A 20,000-nucleotide genomic window follows, 5' to 3' on the forward strand; every position below is an offset into this window, starting at 1 on the left:
CTCATAAACACACACACACACACACACACAGTGCCCAAATAAGTAAATGCACTGTTGATTAATACAATGCAAAATTTATAAGATTTCATGCATTTTTCACACTGAAAATAACCATAATATACAGCAATAAAATGCAGCAGTAGAAGTGTAATGAAGACTTCTGGTTTATGCGTATTAATAATTCAATTTTCCTTTGCAGGTGAGGCGTCGGAAGTCCCAGCTGATAAGGCCGCCGAGAAGGTAACGAGAAAGAGGAATGGAAGGCTGGGTGAGAGAGAGAGAGAGAGAGAGAAAGAAAGAGAAAGAGAGAGAAAGAGAGAGAGAAAGAGAGAGAGTGAGAGAGTGAGAGAGTGAGAGAGAGAGAGAGAGAGAGAGAGAGAGAGAGAGAGAGAGAGAGAGAGAGAGAGAGAGAGAGAGAGAATGCAAAAAGAGAGACGAGAGAAAAAGAGAAACAGAAAAAAAAGAGAATCAAAAGAGAGAGCGGAAGTAGCAAAGACACGAGGGCGGGAGAAGGAGCAATGTAGAAAAGAGTTTCTCGTCGGAGTATATACTATCACGGCACCTTGATGTGGGTTGAGGAGGTTAAAGCCGATAGGTTGGGGGGCAGGGGTAGGGGTCGGTAGATTGGTGATGGGCAGGATGAGGGGAAGGTAGTTGGCCGACTAGGGGTAAGGAGGGGCAGAGGGGACGGGGTAGGCAGAGGGGGGGGAAAGGGAGGTGGGATAGTCGTAAAGGAAGACGGGAGAGGGACGAAAATGCGAAGAGATTCTTCCTCGTCGCGGTGAGATCAGCGTGAACGAGAATGGGATGCTGGGGAGCGAGAGCGACTCTCCCCCGGCGGTTGGATTGGGTTCGGTTGCGGCCTGGAAAAGGGCGCATCTCGTGGAGCATCTTGGAGAAGCTGTTTTGATATTTTAAGCATTTCATTGTCTCTCATACGGTATTATTCGACAGTCATATCATCTCTATATTTCTCGTATTAGATTTCGTATTATCTATTGTTCTCTGCTGTTTATTATTAAATACCAGATCGTTCTTGGATATCTTAAAAATATGTTGGATTCCTTCGTCGAAAAACAAGTAAAAAGCGCGGGGGGGAAATGCGTTCGCGCCCACGCACAGTGTACAGCCAACAGCCTTAGGAAAAATATTAGAGAATTCGGGGTAAGATTAACGGGATATATATAGGTTTAATCGAATAGACTGAAATTGAATTTAACAGAACAAATTAAAATCTATTTACTAATACAAATTAACAGATTTAGTAGGAAAGAAGGAAAAATCCGAAGGCAAAGAATGTGGAAGTACGTATATAGGGGAAAAAGAGAGGCATGTTATGGCCAGGTGTGCTAAGCGATGCATAAGGCTGAGTTCGCCATAGGGTAAAATGGGGTTCCCGGCCTTATTTCACTTTGTAATTCAGCAATAGATGAATTATTCAACACTACGACGATGCCTCGGGTAGCTCGGGGGTGGGGGGTGAATGGGGGGGTCAAAAAGAAGGGTGATTTTGTTGTTGTTGCTTTTGTTGTTTTTGCTGTATTGTTATGACTGTTGTGTTTTATGTTATTATTGTTATTATTTTATTAGTAGTCGAGTATTGTTATTATTGTTGTTTTATTGATATTGTTTTCATTATTATTATTATTATTATTATTTTATTATCATTATCATTATTGTAATTGCTTTTATTATTATGATGATTATTATTGTTGATGTTTTTGTTTTCATTATTTCTTATTATTATTGTTGTTAATTTTATTATTATTGTTGTCGTTATTATGATAATTATTATTGTTAATGTTTTTGTTTTCATTATTGTTATCAGTATTATCGTAATCATCAATGTTAATGATATTGTTGTTGTTGTTTTTTTTATTATTTTGTTTTTACTTTTGATATCATCATCATCATCATCATCATCATCACGAATATTATTATCATTATCATTTATTACCGATATCATTTTTATCATTATTATTGTTACTATTTTTTTTATCATTTTTATAATTGATATTACAGATGTTATTATGGTTACTATTGATATCGATATCATTACCGCCAATTTCAACCTTTTTTGTTGTACAAAAGAAAGAAAATAGAAGAGAAGAGAGGAGAAGAGAAGGGAAGAGAAGAGAAGAGAAGAGAAGGGAAGGGAAAAGGAAGAGAAGAGAAGAGAAGAGAAGAGAAGGGAAGAGAAGAGAAGAGAAGAGAAGAGAAGAGAATGAGAAGAGAAGAGAAGAGAAGAGAAGAGAAGAAGAGAAGAGAAGGGAAGGGAAGGAGGAAGAGAAGAGAAGAGAAGAGAAGAGAAGAGAAGAGAAGAGAAGAGAAGAGAAGGGAAGAGAAGAGAAGAGAAGAGAAGAGAAGAGAAGAGAAGAAAAACGAAGCAACAGGGGCACGCCCAGTTAGGCCTACGCGCGAGGGGAAAAGAGGAAAATTTCCCCTCAGAAACCCTCACTTCAAAAAATTCTCGGCTTCGCTCCCGTCGTTTCATTTCACACTCTTCCTACTCACAACACCCCCCCCCCCCCCCTTGCCTCTCGACGTGAACTCACATTTCCATATTTCAAAAGAAGAAGAAGAAGAAGGAAAAAAAAAAGAAAATTCCTCTTGCTATTGTTTTCCAATACGAAGTTTCTCTCCCTCAGCTTTTTTTTCTTCTTTTTTTTTTGTACAGATACTTACAGTGTATTATTCTCTTTTCCAGGCGGTGGTTTTATGTCCTCTTGCATGCTTCCTCTTTTCCCTTTAATTATCTCATCTTCCCCTCACCGTCTCCTGCCCTTCCTATCACACCTGTCCTCCCTGTCTTCTGCTTCTTTCCTTTCTTTCGTATTTCTTTCCTTCATTCATTCATTCATTCCTGCCTTCATTCATTCATTCATTCTTCCCAGCCTTCCTTCATTCATTCATTCATTCCTGCCTTCCTTCATTCATTCATTCACTCATTGTTTCCTTCACTCATTCATTCCTTCATTGATTCTTCCCAGCTTTCATTCCTTCCTTCATTCATTCCCATCTCTCTGCCCTTCTTTCCCCCTTTCCTCCTTCTCTTTCTTTCTTTCTTCCTTCTTGTCATTTCCTCCCTACCTGTCTTCTTACCTCCCTCTCCCTCCCCGTCCCTCCCTCTCTCTCTTCCTCTCTCATTCCTTTTTCCTTCCTTTCTTCCTTCCTTCCTTCCTTCCTTCCTTCCTTCCTTCCTTCCTTCCCTTCCTCCCTTCCTTCCTTCCCTTCTTCCTTATTTCCTTCCTCCCATGCTCTTTCCTGATTACCCCTCCTCTATCCCTCCCTCTTTCTTCCCGTTCTCTCTCCCCTCGCCTATCAACCCAACTATCTATCTCTCATTCTATCCACCGTTCTATCTATTCATCATTCTACCCACCGTTCTATCTATTCATCATTCTACCCACCGTTCTATCTATCTATCATTCTACCCACCGTTCTATCTATTTATCTCTCTATCTGCTTATCGGTCATCTCCCTTCCCTCCGCTTTTTATGAAATCATCCGTGATCGCGTCGCGCCCCAAGTGGTACAGCGGGTCTCAGATGCCAGCTGGTAACCAAGTCGGTGCTAAGGTTCTTAGCGACCGGCCGCCAGCTGGTGCAGTGTACGGATTTATATGAATAGTCAGTATTGGGAAGGGGGGTGGGGGGTGGGGGTTGGGAGGGGTGGAGGAGGTGGGAGGTGGAGGTGGAGGTGGAGGTAAAGGTGACGGAGGAGGGTTTTCTTCCTTTCTTTTATTGCTTCTAGTTTTTACGTCTTCCTCGCTTTTAATTTTGCTCTCCTCCTCATCCTCCCCTTCTCTCTCTATCTCGCCTCCTCTTCTCCCTCTGTCTCTCTCTCTCTCCTCTCTCTCCTCCGCTTCCCCTCCTCTCTCTCTCTCTCTCTCTTTCTTTCTTCCTCATCCTCCCCTTCTCTTTCTATCTCTCCTCTCCTTCTCCCTCTCTCTCTATCTCTATCTCTCCTCCTCCCCATTCTCTCTTACTCACCTCCTCTTCACCTCCTCCTCTTACCCCCACCCCCCCTCCTTCTTTCTCTCTTACGATCCACCTCTCGCATCCGTCTTCCCCCCCTCTCCCTCCCCCTCCCCCTCCCGCTCCCCCCTCCCCCTCCCCCGCAACCAGCTGTAAGATGCTCCACAAAACACGGTAACCCCCCCCCCCCCGGATTGAGCGGATTCCTGGCGCTGTCTTTTGTTTCGAAATGTGTGTAACGCCCGAAGCCCAGTGGGCGTGATTGAGGGCGCGCGAGGGGGAATTGTTTCATGTGGGCGTGTTTGCTTGACTCATTGTTTTCTGGTGGGGGTGTTGGGGGTGGGGGTGGTGGGGGTAGTGGTGACGGTAGTAGTGGTGGTGATGGTGGGGGGGGGGGTGGTGGTGATGGTGGGAGTAGTGGTGACGGTGGTAGTGGTGGTGATGGTGGTGGTGATGATGGCGGTGGTGGTGATAGTGGTGGTGGTTTTGGTGGTGATGGTGATGGTAATTGTGGTGGCGGCGGTGGTGATGGTAATGGTGTGATAGAAGTCTGATGATGGTGATCTTGATTTTGTTGATGGTGTTGCGGAGGTACCGGCAGGAAAAAGAAGGATATTACTATTACTGTTATGGTGATGTGAAGGTCGTGTAATTTCCTTATTAGCCGATTGGATTTGCCTCTCTCTCTCTCTCTCTCTCCTCTCTCTCTCTCTCTCTCTCTCTCTCTCTCTCTCTCTCTCTCTCTCTCTCTCTCTCTCCCTCCCTCCCTCCCTCCCTCCTCCCTCCCTCCCTCCCCTCTCCCTCCCTCCCCTCTCCTTCCCTCCCCTCTCCCTTTCCATCCCCCTCCCCTCTCCCTCTCCATCCCTCCCTCCCCTCCCCCTCTCCATCCCTCCCTCCCCTCTCCCTCTCTCTCTCTCCCTCTCCATCTCTCCCTCTCGCCCCTTTTTTTAGGCCGTTACATATTCACAGGACGCCCGTCAAATACCACCCAACAAAAGTTTAATGGCACGGCCTCCAAATTCGTCGTGCGTTGCTTCAGTTCTCGGGGCAAGAGACGGAATTGTCCTTTTGCGAAATCCAGGATGCGTCAAAGTTGGTCGGGGAGGAAACGGGAAATTTCATAATCCTCGGGTGTGAGGGGAAAAGGAGGGGGAGAGGAAGAGGGAATGTTTGAGGGAAATGGAAGGGAGGAAAGAGAGAGAAAGAGAGGAAGGGGGGAAGGGAGGGATGGGGGAGAGGGAGGGATCGAAGGAAAGGGAAAGGAGCTATGGGGGAGCGAAGGGGAGAGTAGAGGATATGAGGAAATGAGAAAGAGGGGAGAGGGAGAGGGGAGAGTCAGGGATATAAGGAAAGGGGAAAAGGGAGAGGAAAGGATAAAAAGAAATGGAAAGAAGGAGTGGAAAGGGGCGGGGAAGAGGAAGGTATAGAAGGGAACGAAAAGGAGAGAGAAAGAGAAAGGGAGAAGGATGTGAGGCTGTGGAAAAAGGGAAGACGGAGAAAAGAGAAAAGGAATGATAGAAGAAAAAGATGAGAAAGAAAAGGGGAAGTAGAGAAATGTATGGAAATTGAGAGAGAAGGATATAAAGAGGGAAAAGAAAGAAGAGAAGGGGATAATACAGAATAGCGGTACGAGACGGGAGATGAAGAGTAAAAAGAGAAAGAGAACAGAGGAAAAGGACTGGGGACACAGAGAGAAAGAAAAGAAGAGAGAGAGAAAGAAAGATAGAGAGAAAGAGGAAGAGAATGGAAAGAAGGGAGGAAAGGGAGGAAGAGAAAAGAGAATGAAAGAGGAAGAAAGAAAAAGAAAGAGAGGGACAAGGGAAAAGGAGTGAGTGAGTGACTGACTGAGTGCGTGAGTGAATGAGTGAATAAGTACGTGCGCAAATGCGTGATTGCGTGAGTGAATAAGTGCGCGACTGCGTGAGTGAGTGAGTTAGTGAATAAGTGCGTGACTGCGTGAGTGGGTGAGTGAGTGAATGCGTGAGTGAACAAGTGCGTGAGCGAGTGCGTGCCAATTAAAAAATGGGGAGAATGGATCTGAATAAGTCTGTTCCCATGACGGAATTATTCATGGCGTTAGTTTCAAACTTTGCTTCATTTAAATCGAAATTAGATTTTGCAAGAATTCATTTATTATTTGTACCTTGTCTGGCAGTTAAGAAAAGAAGAAGAGAAAGAGAGGGAGGAACGGAATCGGAAAAGAAAGAGAGGGAGAAACAGAGAGAGAAGAGAACGAGAAAATAGAACAGAAAAGAGAATGAAATGTAGAGGGAAAAGGAAATACAGAAATACGGAGAAGTAAACACACGTGATATAGAAAATCAGACAGGCAAAGAGGTGTAAAGAGGAACCAGAGGCAAGGAATAAGGAAGGAAGAGGATGGAAGGAAGGAAGGAGTGAAGGAGGGAAGGGAGGAGGGAAGGAAGGAAGAAAGGAAGGAAGAAAGGAAGGAAGGGAAGGAAGGAGGAAAGGAGAGAAAGAAGGAAGGAAGGAAGGAGAGAAGGAAGGAAGGAGGAAAGGAGAGAAAGAAGGAAGGAAGGAAGGAGGGAGGGATGAGAGGAAAGGAAAGGAAAGGAAAGGAAAGGGAAGGGAAGGAAAGGAAATGAAGGAAAGGACGGAGGGAGGGAAATGAAAGGAAAGCAAGGGAGCAGAGGGAAAAGAAAAGGGAAATAATACCCATTACAGATAATTGCCGCCTTAAAACCACGTGTTATTGCCCTCCCACGGCCCTGCGCTTCTTATTGCCCCGTGAAGGAGGACGGACCCTCGCCTCCTCCTCCTTTATGCCTCTCGTCCCCGTTTATCACTCTCTGGCTCCCCTCTGGCTCCCCTCTGGCTCTCCTCTGGCTCCCCTCTGGCTCTCCTCTGGCTCCCCTCTGGCTCTCCTCTGGCTCCCCTCTGGCTCCCTCTGGCTCTCCTCTGGCTCCCTCTGGCTCTCCTCTGGCTCCCCTCTGGCTCTCCTCTGGCTCCACTCTGGCTCTCCTCTGGCTCCCCTCTGGCTCTCCTCTGGCTCCCTCTGGCTCTCCTCTGGCTCCCTCTGGCTCTCCTCTGGCTCCCTCTGGCTCTCCTCTGGCTCCCTTCTGGCTCCCCTCTGGCTCTCTGGGTGAGCCTTGTTTCTCTAGTTTATTTTTTATTTTTTTATTTCATTTGTTGTTTCTTTTATTTTGTGTCTTGCGTTATTGTTTTTTTCCCTCTTTTCTTCGTTGGTTGTATGTACGTGTAGTCTTGTTTGGAAGGACGCGTATTAAATTCCATATATATATATTTTTTTTTTTTTTCCCTCTCTCTCTCTCTCTCTCTCCTCTCTCTCTCTCTCTCTCTCTCTATCTCACGTCTCTCTCTCTCTATCTATCTCTCTCTCTACTCTATATCTCTCTCTCTCTCTCTCTCTCTCTCTCTCTCACTCTCTCTCTCTCTCTCACTCTCTCTCTCTCTTCTCTTCTCTTCTCTTTTTTTTCTTTTCTTTTTTTTCCTCTTCGTCGTCATCACTCAACCTCTCATTTTCTCCTCATTACCCTTTTCCCCCTCTCCTCCCTCTCTTCATCTTCATCTTGATAACAGCAAAAAAACGTCACCACTGCCTTTGCCGCTTCCTCTCTCCCTTTCGTTTTCACTTTCCTCATCAAGGCCTCATTCCTTCACTATAGCAGCTTCTTGAGGCAGGCGTGGCGGTATGTTATTCCGTAGAGTGAATTTAAAGTCAGTGTGAGATTCTTTTCCATCAGAAAATCTGTCCAAATAATAGCATTATACGTAAACTCTGTCTAATAATAGCATATGTAATCCCCCTTAATGACACCATGCGTATTTTCCCCCTAATAACATTATACAAAAATCTCTCGTACGAACACCTGTTAATGATATCTTACGTATCCCCATAATAACACAATACGGAAATCCCTCCTAATGACACCGTACAGAACACCATACAAATCCCAAGAACACCATACATAAACCGGCCCGAATCCCGCCATATACATAAATCCCCGAAATCCCGTCCTGCACGAGAGCGCCCCTTCGCCAGCCTCGGTCGTAGCGCGATTAACGCACCGCCCGCGCCCGCCATTACCGCGATCGACGTAATGAGTGGGAATGGAAGTTGCATTTCTCACGGGGCGCCTTTCCTTTGTACAGAGCGCGGCGGCGGTGGGTATTGTTAACATTATCATAATTTAGCAGTAATGATGCATTCTGTCCTAACAATCTGATTTACATTCTGCTTTGTGCGGGATATTCATAATTTCGGATCAAGGGGAGAGCGAAGGCGGCCGTTGGGTGGCGGGCGGGGCGAAGGAGGTGCTAATGAGGGAGCGGGTTGAAGGTTGGGGTTGTGTGAGGGAGGTGGGAAGGAGGGAGAGGGGGGGTGAGGGAAGTGGGAGTGAGTGGGAGGTGGGGAGTTATTCTTTCTAGGGAGGTTGGGGATTTGCGTAAGGGAGGTGCTAATGACGGAGTGTGTGTGTGTGTCTGTGTGTGTGTCTCGAGTCTGCGTGCGGGGGCTGTTCATAAGGAAGAGATGAACAGGAGAGGTTTGCTGGTTAATGAAGAAAAGTTGGAGTGAGGAGGATAGTGTTAGGTTGTGTTAAGGAAGCGTTAATGAGGAAAAGGTGGAGTGAGGTGGAATGAGGGGATTATTGGAGTTGTCTTAGGGAAGCGTTAATGAGGAAGAGGTGGAGTGAGGTGGCATGAGGGGCTAGTGAGTTTGTGTGAGCGAGTCGATCATCAGGACGAGTCTGGGCGAGATGGGAAGATTAGGGTCTTGTGAGAGGGGAAGCGTTAATGAGTGAGGCGGTGTGAGGTGATGAGGCACGAGGATTTGCTTGGATGAAGTGGTGTTAAGGGGAATGGTGTCGGGGAAATGGTGGTGAGGGAGGGGATTGCGGGTGAGTGTTGGGGTGAGGGAGAGTGGAGGAGTTTTGTCGGTAAAGATGTGGAATTTGCTTAACGCCGCATTGATGAGGGTAGGGGAATGAAGTGGAGGAGTGAGCGAGTGAGCGAGAGAACGAGAGAACGAGAGAACGAGAGAACGAGAGAAGAGAGAACGAGAGAGAGAGAGAGAGAGAGAGAGAGAGAGAGAGAGAGAGAGAGAGAGAGAGAGAGAGAGAGAGAGAGAGAGAGAGAGAGAGAGAGAGAGAGAGAATGGAAGGTTGGATGAATTGTGTTGGGTGTATTTGGTGTGTCGGTTTGGGAGCAGTACCTGTGGGAATTGGTAACGTGTGCGTATGGAAAAGGTAATAAAAAGAGGGATGATGTTTACATATGAATGAATGAGGGATGTAGAGAGAGTTCGTAAAGGAGTTTAGTGCGTTAGGAGGTGATGAGGGAAGTGTTGGTGTATGAATGGGAAATTACGATGAAGTTCTGGGAGTGTGTGGCAAAATGCTGGAATGCGCGAGGAAAGTGTTAGAAGGGAAGCGATGAGACCTCGGAGGGAAATGTTAAGGAAACAAATGAACTCACGAAGCGTGTCTGGGAGTTGTTAATGAGTGCAAGGAAGTCGTGACAGCGCGGAACACATCGGCGACGAAGGCGAGCCGCGTGGAAGGAAACGGGTCCGGTAAACCACAAGCGGGGACTATCTCCAGAGAGCGTGGGGGAAGAGACTCGCTAAGAGCTGGTGTTGCGGCCCAGTGTGAGGCCTCATGGGGCGAGGGGCGTGGGAGGGGCGGGACGGGGGCTCGCCATGAGGTGATGAAGCCGGCCAGCGTGAGGCCTCATGGACCGAGGGGCGGCTCTTGAAACACAAAGCCGTTCGCGCCTTAATCGTCAGCTCTGCTCGCGATGGGTCACGAACATGAGTGCATAAATGACTCATAAAGTCCCGTAATGAGGGCTGTGTTGCAATCCGGCAGAGATTAAATGCTCGCGATATAAGATGTTTTATCAGCGATTACAAAGGTAACATCATACTAACCAGTATTTGGATGTGTTCTATCAGGAGAGTACAAACTCGGTGTTTTTTATGAGGAAACATTAAGTAAGTGAACATCAAGGTTAAAGTCTAGGATGTAAGGCCGAATATATTAAGCAAACATAACTCAATGCATTTATCAATGAAAAAATGAAAAAATTAAAACAAGGAAAAAGAACCAGGAAAGAAACGTAAATTTTCCCTTGCGTTTTATGACAGTGACGCGTTTTAGCATAACTGCATCAAATTTACGTCTGATTCTACAGGTTCGTGAGTTGATTAGAAATGTTGCATTAATATCAGAATATCCACACGCAGTCGAGCCAACGCAGAGGCCAGACCCGGCGCAAGTTAGCAGTCAAGATCTATATGACGAAAAGATATATATATATATATATATATATATATATATATATATATATATATATATATATATATATATATATATATATATATATATATCACAAATAGGCAAACGGAGTGAGGCTGAATGAGTTGCGAATAAATTGACATGAAAGCGCGCATATGTGTCTGTGTTTGTATACGTGCGTGCGAGTGCACAGTATGTGCACCCAAGTCCACCTAATTTACGACTGGATTTATATCCTTGGTCTAATAATATTTGCATATCATATGAAAGCCTCGCATCGCAGGGGCAGCGTAGCGCGCCCCAGCGAGTGTTCACTGGCGAGCGAGAAACGCATAGATGATACAAATGGGGTTTATTAGGCAAGTGTCGAAAGGGAACTGCATGTTACGGCGTGCGATGAACAGCCACGAATTATCCGCAAAGGAAGAACTGGACGTGACGTCACGATGTTCGCAGAGGGTTTGGAGGACGAGCTCCTACTCGAAGTCGCAAGATAAAGAAGCGAATTTGTTCATGAAAACTTAATAACAGGATGTGGTCGTGGAGCGCTCGGCCGGCTAGGGAACTGGGGAGAGGAAGGCGATTTTGTGTGCGTGCTTGTGTACGCGCGCGCTTGTGGGTTTGTGTGTGAAGATGTATACTTATAGCTGTTGTGTTTGTCTCCAAATCAGCTCATTCTCAGTCACCCACTCACCCACTCACTCACTCACTCACTCACTCACTCACTCACTCACTCACTCAACCACCCACCCACTCAATCGCTCATTCACTCACTCCTCACTCCTCACTCACTCACTCCTCACCCACCCACCCACCCACCCACCCACCACACCCACCCACCACACCCACCCACCCACCCACCCACCCACCCACTCCCATACTCACCACTCACACTCACCCCCACCACCTCACCACCCACCTCACTCACCACCTCACCACCCACTCACCCACCCTCACTACTCCTCATCATCCCACTCCACTCACCACACCACCACCACCCCACTCACTCCCACCACTCCACCACCCACTCACTCATCTCACTCACTCCACTCACTCACTCACCACCCACCCACCCACCACCACACCCACCCACCACCCACCCTCACTCATTCGCTCACGTCACTCATTCGCTCACTCACCCCATCAGATCACACTCACTCACGTCCCCACCCACCCACCACCCACCCACCCACCCCTAACCCCCAGTTCATCATCCATATAGGAACCCATCCACTGAACTCACCACTAATACTGAAGGCCTGCTATGTTTTTGCTGTTATATGCCTAATATATAATGTGGTAATGGGTTGTATTAGTTCTTTAACTGACGGTTATTATGGTAATCAGGAAGATGAACTAGTAGGTTATCACACAGCTGAAAAAATAAATTACCTTCAGTTTTATATAAGCTGTAATTCAGTACTGTAACTTTGCAAACCACACAAAATACAAGTGCACGTTTGCTTATTTATTGCCAGTAATATTTGTAAATGTTGTTAGTTCTCAAATCGATGTTGTTTGGGAAAGAAATGGTCAGCAGCAGAACAGCACGGGGGCGTCAACAGGTCAGTAAACTGTACTTTATTTGATGGTGTTAACTCAGCGTGTTCGAGTGTTTTAATGACATCAAGAAGCGTAAAGAGTGGTGTAAATGAGCGAAGAGGAGGAGCTTACGCAATTGTGCTATGTAATACTTGAAAAAAGGCAGCGAGTGGGAGCGGAGGGCAGGTGCGGCGCGAGGTGGCAAGGTCATTAAGTGTCCCGTTCCCCGCGGCTATTCTGCCCGCTAACCGCAGTCCGCCCCCTCACCCTGCGCTGCGACCGCGGCATACGGACACGTACGGCCACACATACATACACACACACACACACACAAACCTACACACGTACGCACGCACGCTGCGCTCGTCCCCGATCCGCACTTCGCCAGTGTTCTTAGTACCGCACTTGTGACCGCATCTGCCGCAGGACGGCTGCTCGAGGATCTGTTTCACCGCGTCGGGTGTGTGTGCTCGTGTGAAGTGTGCCCCTGTGTCGAAGTGGTGTTTGTGTTCTGAGGGAGTGCGATTGGGTTCTCATTTTCCTAAATCGGCCAACTGCACAGGCGTGGACAAGCCTTGATTCACTTGATACATGCTAATAACGTGTTTTAGGATTCGTGTGGCTCATCTTCGCGGAGGAGAGTGTTGTGTCGAAGGCGGTGGAGTTAGCGTTTCCCCGGACGTGTGTAGGAAAGCTGTTATAAATCGTCCGAGCTGGAATAACTTTCGCGACAGGTAAGCGGCAGCGTTTAGTTCAGACGGCGGGAGGTTTGTGACTACCCCCACCTCCCCCCAATAAACCGACCAGCCGTCGCCCTCCCTTTCGCAGACTCACCTTAAGCGTACCAGTGTGTGAACGAGCAATTCTGTCCGGAAGTGGGAGATTCATTTGCCCGGGGCCCCATCCAGCTGCTCTTAATAAGTCGAACACAGGCGTCGAACCTGTCGCGTCTACTGGGATCTATACAGGTCTGTAAATCAGTCCCACGTGGTAGTGTATTCTCGGGTGCTTATTTCAGCCTCATCGTCTCGAGGAAAATGTAGGCTGAAACGACACGTTTGTTATTGTGTTTCTCTCACTACTAGAACCGTTTCATGAATGTAGTGCCTTAACGTGAACATAACGATGTTCATGTTGTAGAGGAAATTTAAATTAAGAACATTTTTGATAAGCGGACTTTCGGCCACTTGGTCTGAGAACACCTTTGGACGTGTATAACACTCTCGGGGCTGGCATGCAAAGAGCCTACCCTTACTTCTAGACTGCAGTATGGAACGCCCAGCTTAGCGTCATTTTACTGCAATTTAGTTAAAAGCAGGTTGCATTTAGGACAAACCTTAGACAAATAAACAAGCACATGTAGACTCCAGTCCAGGATTTCCTGGACATTGTTGTCGAGAGGCATTTCCATTCTGCGTGTTTGTAGTATCAAGTTTAAAACTAAATAGGACATTGCGATTGTAGACTGGTCATCTAATCTGCTACAGTTCCTTAGGTTGGCTGAGTAGAAGCTAATGCTAATGAGAAAGTAACACTGAGATTACAAGTACACAAGTAGCATCTAGGGAACCTTAACAGGCAACCCACATCCACGCCTGACTCAGTAAATAACGAAACAAACGCACAGTCGTCTTTGAAACCCAACTTCGGCAATAAAAACGTTCCTCCCCATTACCAGTGCAACGTTTGTGAACGATGTGGGAATTCGTATCATGTTCATTCTGCGGGGGTACATAAATCAGGCCCCTTCTGCGTGGGAAGCATTTCCCACTCTTTGTAGACTGATGCACTACAAATGCCATTTCCCTTTGTTCCCACGCCCGGTTCTACCCCCAAGAGCTCTTCACAACACCTGCATTACACCGCAGTGTTTTGCCAGAACGTAATCAAATCTCCTTACTCGTCCTCATCAGCTTCGTGGAGGAAGTGCATCTTCCTGCCGCCCTGCGTTAGTGGCGGCGCTTCTCAGGAAACGGCATCTTGTATGATAGTGAATTATTATTCATCAAGATCTCTTCGGGAAGCACTCTCTCTTTCTCGTGATTTATCTCCATCTTCTCTTCACCTGTCCTTTCTCTTTTCTTTTCTCTTCGTTTTTATTTTCTTCTCTCCCTTTTTTTCTCTCTCTTTTTCTCTTCTCTTCTCTCTTTTCTTTCCTTCCTTCTCTCTCTTCTCTCTCTCTCTCTCTCTCTCTCTCTCTCTCTCTCTCTCTCTCTCTCTCTCTCTCTCTCTCTCTCTCTCTCTCTCTCTCTCTCTCTCCTTCCTCCTCTCCTCCCTCCCTCCTCCTCCCTCCCTCCCTCCCTCCCCTCCCTTCTCTCTCTCTCTCTCCTCTCATTATTATTGCCTATGCTGTTAATTCTTCGTCGGTGTCTTCATGATTATTTACTTGCTCGCCATTCTTGTGTGTATGTATTTATCCGCAGTACACATCTGCCGCCGCGACAGTGAATAGCACGCCATAGTCCTGATGTATGTTCACAATAGCAGATGATGATGTGATTGTGAGATCATCCCACGTCCTAATTCCATTACCGGGCACAACAGAGGACTGATGTCACGGTGGCGGAAGTCAACAAAGGAAAATCAACACACGTCTCTGCAGCGGGAGGCTCTTGGAAGGGGGGGGGGGGCCAAGAGGGGCAGGGGGGGTAGGGGGCGCTTTGTCAGGCTGCGGCAACACCTTGTTCATTAGAGTGACCAGTGCATTATGGGAATTGTCACACTGGTACACAGAAGCAGCACATTTGCATAGACTTAATGAACCCATAGATTACGCACACGCTAACACTCATGCTCGCGCTCGGGTACACGCACAGGTACACGCACACGTAAACGCACACATACACACACACGTACACGCACACGTACACACACACGTACACACACACGTACACGCACACGCACACGCACACCCACACGCGCACGCGCACGCACGCACACACGTGCACGTGCACATAGGGAAACAGACGTACGTACACACGCACGCACACATATACGCACGTACGCACACGCGCACGCACACGCGCACGCACGCACGCACATAGTCCAATGTATTAACAAAACAATATTCCAATCTACGAAAGACTGTCCTATTATTGCACACATAATCACAACCAGAGAGAGAGAGAGAGAGAGAGAGAGAGAGAGAGAGAGAGAGAGAGAGAGAGAGAGAGAGAGAGAGAGAGAGAGAGAGAGAGAGAGAGAGAGAAGAAGAAGAAGAAGAAGAAAAGAGAAAATAGAGAAAAGAGAAAGAGAGAAAGCAAGTTTGGGTGACCATTTTGAGCACGTGAGCCAATTTTTCTGAAGGTGGTGAAGCTCGCACGCCAGTCTTATGGGTCAGTGTGTTAATTCCCTCCTGTGCTGTTTTCTCTGAATTTTCTTGACAATATGTTTTTTTCCCCTTTTTATCTCTCTCCGATGAGGTCGATGGACAAGGAGCGTGATCTCTGGCGTGACGTAGAAGCTGATGCTGATTAATGGCTTTCCAAAATGACTTTGGCGTTGGAGGAGGGAGGAGGGAGGAGGAGAATAACGATGATGGTATGGTGATGATGACGCAGAAAATGAGGAATATGAAAAGAAGAGGAGGAAAAAGTAGAGGAAGATGAAGAGGAAGAAAAGGAGGAGGATAGTGGGACCGTGGGAGGGAGGGGAAAGGGGTGAGAATAATTCTTAGACTGATATTAGAAAATTGATTTCTGGACTCCATTTCTAATGATTTAGTTCCCGATGTGAGAACTGTAGCACACTGTAGGAGGTACGGCTTGTTGTTTGCAAAGTGCAACGTCTGCAGGTATCGTAGTATTACCAGAAATATGTTTTCCCCTTTCCTTTATCATTACTAAGTTAATAATAACGTGCTGTATTATCGAGGCAGTGTTACCGATGGTGTGTGTGTGCAGTATAGCCAATGCGAAAGACGTTTGTTACCCGGTTTTGTTGCCAATAATAAGAGGCTCCTATAGATCGCACTGTTGCCAGCAGGCGGTCCTGTAGGCGCCAGTGTTGCCACGGTTGGGGTGCAGCCTTGAAAACCCTTCTCTCTTCGAACCCCATTCAGGTGTGGTTGCGCCTGCTTTGTAATTATTGATATTGGGTTTTGTGGTCGCTGCTTGAGACGAGGGACAGAGGGAGAGGTAGAAGGAGGGAGGGAGGGAGGGAGGGAGGAAGGGAGAGAGAATGAGGGTGGGAAAGAGGAAGGGAGGGAGGGAGAGAATGAGGGTGGGAAGGAGGAAGGGAGGGAGGGAGAGATAGATATGAGGAGGGTGGAGAATGAGGATGGGAGGGAGGATGGAAGGAGGGAGGATAGAAGGGGAGGAGGGATGAGAATAGAAGGAGAGCGGAGGGAGGGATAGAAGGAAATGAGGAAGGAGGTGGTGGGAGGGAGGAAGGAAGGTATAGAAGGGAGAGCGAGGGATAGAAAGAAGGTCAGAAGAGGGAAGGAGAGCGGGAGAGATGGATAGGAATAAGTAGGAGGGAAGATATTGAGGAAAGGAGAGAGAAGGAAGAAATTGAGATAGATGAAGAAGAGATCAGAATAAGAAGTGTAAGAAAGAACGAGGATGAAAGGTAAGATACAGAGCAATAGAGGACAAGGAAGACGAGAAGAAGGGAGAAGAAAGTAGATGAGAAGAAGAGCACAAGCAGAAAATGAATGACACAAACAAACAAACCAAGAAGAAGAGAGAAGGAAAATAAAGATAATGAGAGATGAGAAAGGACGGAGAAAGGAAAGCAGGTATCGCAAAAAATAGAAAAAGCGAAACTCAGTGATAATCACAGATAATAACACACAATATGATGCTACTAATAACAATGACTGTAGCAAAATATTGATAAAAAAAACATGGATGATAATAGTAATGATGGTGATGATAATAATAATAACGATGAAAATTACAGTACAATAAGAACAACTATAACGATAAAAATGTTAATGATAATAAAGGTTATATTAATAATACCAAAATATTAAAATACTTTTTACTATTATCATTATTATTTCCATTGTGATTATTATTATTATTGTTGTTGTTATCATTATTATTATTATTTTATTAATTACTATTATTACTATTATTACTATTATTACTATTACTAATAGTAGTACTGTTATTATTATATTTATTATTATTGTTATATTCATTATTATTATCATTATTGTCATTATTATTATTGTCATTATTATTATTATTATTATTATTATTGTTATTTTATTATTGTTATTATTGTTATTATTGTTATTTTTTGTTGTCGTTGCTGTTGTTTTTGTTGTTTCTATTACTAATATTTGTCGTTATTATTAGAATATGAATACTAATGCAAAGAACAACAACAAAAACAAAAGCGACAGCAACAACAACAACAACAGTATTATGAGAAGACGAAGTCGAGGGAAGGAAGTGAGAGTCGGAGGAGGTAATGACCTGTCAAGAACGCATAGAGCTCGTGTTGCCTGTGCAATGACCGCGTCTCTCTTGCTTGTTGCACGCTCACTGATTCTCCCCCCCCCCTCCCCCCTTTTCCGTGTCCCTTTCCCCGACGACTCCCCACCCATCAACTTCCCCCCCTCCCCTCCCTCCCTTCCCCCTTCCCCTCCCCTCCCCCCCTCCCCCTTCCCCTCCCTACCTCCCTCCCGACGCAACCTAGACAACCGATTTCTCAGTTAATGACTTCGGAGTTTTTTTTCTCTCTCTCGGTCGTCTGTTGCTTTATTATTAATTATCTCCTTCTGGTGTTGCCACCCCCCCCCCACCACGAACCCAAGATACGCACGGAGCTTATCAACTGCGCACAGACACATATTATTGTTAACTTTCCTCTTCTTCTTCTTCTTCTTCTTCTTTCTTCTTCTTCTTTTCCTCCTCCACCTCCTCCTCCTTCTCTTCATCTTCCTCTTCTTCTTCCTCCTTTTACTCCTCCTCCTCCTCCCCCCCTCCTCCTCCTCTCCTCTCCTCTCCTCTTCCTCCTTCCTCCTCCTCCTCCTCCTCCTCTCTCCTCCTCCTCCTCCTCCTCCTCCTCCCTCCACCTCCTCCTTCCTTCCCTCCCTCCCTCCCTCCCTCCCTCCCTCCTCCTTCATCCCTCCATTCCTCCCTCCCTCCTCCCTCCTTCCTCCATCCTCCTCTTTCCCTCCCTCCCTCCCTCCCTCCCTCCTCTCCATCTCGAAATTCCTCCGCCAGCTGATCGTAATTAGTCGGTCGGTATCACTGGTCTAATGAGGCTTATCGAGCGCCGTTTATTGTTCCATAATTGGACAACTTTCCCATCCCTCAGACTGTCAGGGATTCATTATTCTGCTTTCACCTTCCACCCGCGGGAGAGAGAGAGCGCGGCTGTCCCTGTCGGCGCGTGGGCCTTCCTCTGGCTCGCCCTCCCTCGCATCCGCCGGGTCGCCTCTTTGGCTTTCTCGTGGTTATAAGTTTTTTTTTTTTTTGTCATGTTGTTGTTTTGTTGTTGTTATTATTATTATTATTATTATTATTATTATTATTATTATTATTATCACTGTCATTGTTATTGTTATTATTATTACTATTATTATTACTTTTGCTATTACTATTATTAATACTATTAGTGTTGTTGTTTTGTTATTGTTATTGTCTATTTTACTCAATTATATTAATATTATCTGAGTACAATTCATCGTTATATCTATATCACCATCAATGCAGTAAGTAGTAATGTAATGATAATAATAATAAAATAGTGTATATAAAGTGATGACATAATGATGATAATAATTTGTTTCACTGTAAATTGTAATTATAATTAATGATAAATAGATAATAATATGATGACAATATATGATATGAATGATGAGATGATATAATATAATATAATGCTAGTAGATTAATGATAATGATGATGATAATAATAATAATAATAATAATAATGATAATAGTAATAATAATAATAATAAAAATAATAATAAAAGTTATAATAATGAAAATTATAATAACAATGTTAATAATGGTAATGATAATAATGATCATTATGATGACCATGATGGTGATGGTAGACTAATGAAAATGATAATATTGACAGTTCTTTTTTTTAAGTAACAATGATAGTGATATGACAATGATGATAACCCAACCAACCCCATCCACCTCACCCACCCACCAACCCACCCACCTATCCACCCACCTACCCACCTTACCTACTTACCCACCTACCCACCCACCTACCCACCTTACCTACTTACCCACCTACCCACCCACCCCGGGCAACCATACCCTACCTCAACCCCCCCACCCACCCCCACCCACCCACACACTCCGTCGCTTCCTAGCAGTGTGGATTTTTCTCCGTAGGTTTTAGCAGGTAGCACGACCCCCCGCGAGGCGCCCTTCCATCAATCAGCGCCTTCCTTCTTCCTCTTCTTCTCTCTCTCTCCTCCTCCTCCTCCTCCTCCTCCTCCTCCTCCTCCTCCTCCTCCTCCTCCTCCTCCTCCTCTCCTCCCTCCTCCCTCCTCCTCCTCCTCCTCCTCCTCCTCCTCCTCCTCCTCCTCCTCCTCCACCCGCCCCCCCCCCTCCGTCGGCCCGTCCCTCTCGGTGTGATGTTCTTTCAGGGTCTTGCTCCTTTTCTTCGACCGCTGATGTTTGGGGTTGTAGTTGTGTTCTCTGGTTTTGGTTGTAGTGTCTCGTCTCTTGTGTTTTGGGTTGTAGTGGTTGTGGTTGTTGTGGTTATTGAGGTTGTGGTTGTGGTTGTTGTGGTTATTGGGGTTGTAGTGGTTGTGGTTGTTGTGGTTATTGGGGTTTTAGTGGTTGTGGTTGTTGTGGTTATTGGGGTTTTAGTGGTTGTTGGGGGTTGTGGTTATTGTTGCTGTTGGGGTTGTGATTATGTGTTTTGTTGTGGTTGGTGGTGGCTGATGTTGTGGTTCCGGTTGTGGTTCTTGTGGTTGTGGTTCTTTGGCGGTTGTTAGATGCGGTATTTATCTGTAGGTTTTGAGGCTTAATTCAGCTTTATTTCCATATTTTGAAGTATTGTTCTTATCATCATCGCCATCTGCTTCAATATCATCACCATCATCATCATCATCATCATCATCATCATCATCATCATCATCATCATCATCATCATCATCATCATCATCATGTAATAAATGTTACTTTATTATCATTATTGTTGTTATAGTTGTCATCATCATTATCATTTATCAAATTGACTCTTCACGACCATCCATCACTCTTTCTTTTTCTGC

The sequence above is a fragment of the Penaeus monodon genome, chromosome 39, assembly GCF_015228065.2.
Source record: "Penaeus monodon isolate SGIC_2016 chromosome 39, NSTDA_Pmon_1, whole genome shotgun sequence".
Classification (NCBI taxonomy): Eukaryota; Metazoa; Arthropoda; class Malacostraca; order Decapoda; family Penaeidae; genus Penaeus; species Penaeus monodon.